We start from the raw sequence: 1958 nt of genomic DNA, 5'->3' as shown, positions 1-1958 counted from the left end.
AAATTAATTACAGATATTGGTCTATAATTTTCTTTTTTTTGTTGAATCTTTTCCTGGTTTGGGATCAAGGTGATGTTTGCTTCATAGAATGTGTTGGGTATTTTTCCTTATTTTTCTATATTATGGAAAAAGTTAAGTCTGATGCAAAGCCATCTTTTTCCTGACTTTTCTTTTTGGGGAGATTTTGGATAGTTGATGCTATTTCAGAGCTTGATATAGGCCTGTTCAATATTTCCACTTCATTCTGGCTAAGTCTAGGCAGGTGGCATGTTTCCAAGTATCGGTCTATTTCCTTCAGATTTTCATACTTCTGAGAATAGAGTTTTTTGTAATATTCATTAAGGATTTTTTTTAATTTCTGAGGAGTCTGTTGTTATTTTGCCTTTGTCATTTCTGATTGATCAAATTAGAGATTTTACTCTATTATTCCTGGTTAGGTTAGCCAAATTTTCACCTATTTTATTGACCTTTTCAAAAACCCAACTTTTTGATTTATTGATCTGTTGTATAATCCTTTTGTTTTTGATTTCATTTAATTCTGCTCTAATTTTGGTTATTTCTTTTCTTCTGCTGGGTTTAGGATTGGAATGTTCTTCCTTTTTTAGTTGCTTGAGATGTCCCATTAAGTTGTTAACTTCCTCTCTTTCTGTTCTCTTGAGGAAAGCTTACAATACTATAAATTTCCCTCTTAGGACTGCCTTTGCAGTATCCCAGAGGTTCTGTTAATTTGTGTCATCATTATTGTTTTGTTCCAAAAATTTGGTAATTTCATTCTTAATCTCATCTATGACCCAGCTATCATTCAGCATGAGGTTATTTAGTTTCCATGTTTTTGTATGTGTATGCAGATTCCTGTTGTTACTGAGTTCAACTTTTATTCCATGATGGACCAAAAAGATGCAAGGAATAATTTCTATTCTTTTAAATTTGCTGAGATTAGACTTGTAACCTAAGATGTGATCAATTTTGGAGTATGTTCCGTGGGCTGATGAGGAGAATGTGTATTCAGTTTTGTTAGGATAGAATGTTCTGCAGATGTCTGTTAAATTCAATTGTTGAATGGTTAAGGTTAAGTCTAAATTTTATTTGCTTAGTTTCTTATTGAAGGATCTATCCATCACTGCCAAAGGGGTGTTAAAATCTCCAACTATTATGGTTCTGGAGGAAATCGAGTTGCACATGTCTGTTAGAGTCTAACTTATGAATTGAGGTACATTCTGGTTGGGTGGATAAATGTTAATAATTGAAATTGAATCATGTTGAGTGTTACCCTTAACAAATATGAAGTGACCATCCTTATCTTTCCGTACTTTCGTTGATTTAAAGTCTATTGTATCTGTGAATAAAATTGTAACACCTGCTTTTTTCTGATTTCCATTTTCCTGAATTATAGATGACCATCTCTTCACCTTGAGTCTATATTTATCTTTTTTGTTTCAATTATCAATAATCATGCCTCAGATAAACCTCATTGGTTACGATACTGCCACTGTGCAAAGCTCTATATTTATCTTCTAAGGTAATGTGAGATTCTTGTATGCAGCAGATATCTGGCCTGAGTTTATGTATCTAGTCAGCCAACCTTTGCTTCTTTAGAGGACAATTTAAGCCATTCACATTAATTGAGAATATTTATAAGCCTGGTAGTATTTTGAGCATCGAATTTTTTGAAAGTCCAATGGACATTTTTAATCCTTTCATTACTGTAGAAGTTGAGTTTTGTTCAAAAGATTTTGAGTGAGTTTGCTTTGGTGGTAGAGGATTGTGCTGGTCATTTGGTGGAGGATAGGTCTGAGAATATCCTGGAGAGCTGGTTTAGTTATGGCAAATTTCTTTAACATTTGAAGTGAATGTCATTAAAATATTTAATTCCCCCATGGTAAATGAAACTCAGTGTAGCTTGATACAGGATCCTGGGTTAAAAGTTATTTTGTTTTAGGAGGTTAAAGGCTGATGAC

General features: G+C 33.2%; 1 pseudogene; it reads right to left on the bottom strand.

Annotated features, from left to right (window-relative positions):
- Positions 1–1419: 1419 nt before the first annotated feature.
- Positions 1420–1501, bottom strand: LOC128591935 (uncharacterized; annotated as a pseudogene).
- Positions 1502–1958: the final 457 nt, after the last annotated feature.

Source organism: Nycticebus coucang, chromosome 1 (genome assembly GCF_027406575.1).
Source record: "Nycticebus coucang isolate mNycCou1 chromosome 1, mNycCou1.pri, whole genome shotgun sequence".
NCBI classification, from domain to species: Eukaryota; Metazoa; Chordata; class Mammalia; order Primates; family Lorisidae; genus Nycticebus; species Nycticebus coucang.
This window is presented reverse-complemented; position numbering and strand designations above follow the sequence as displayed.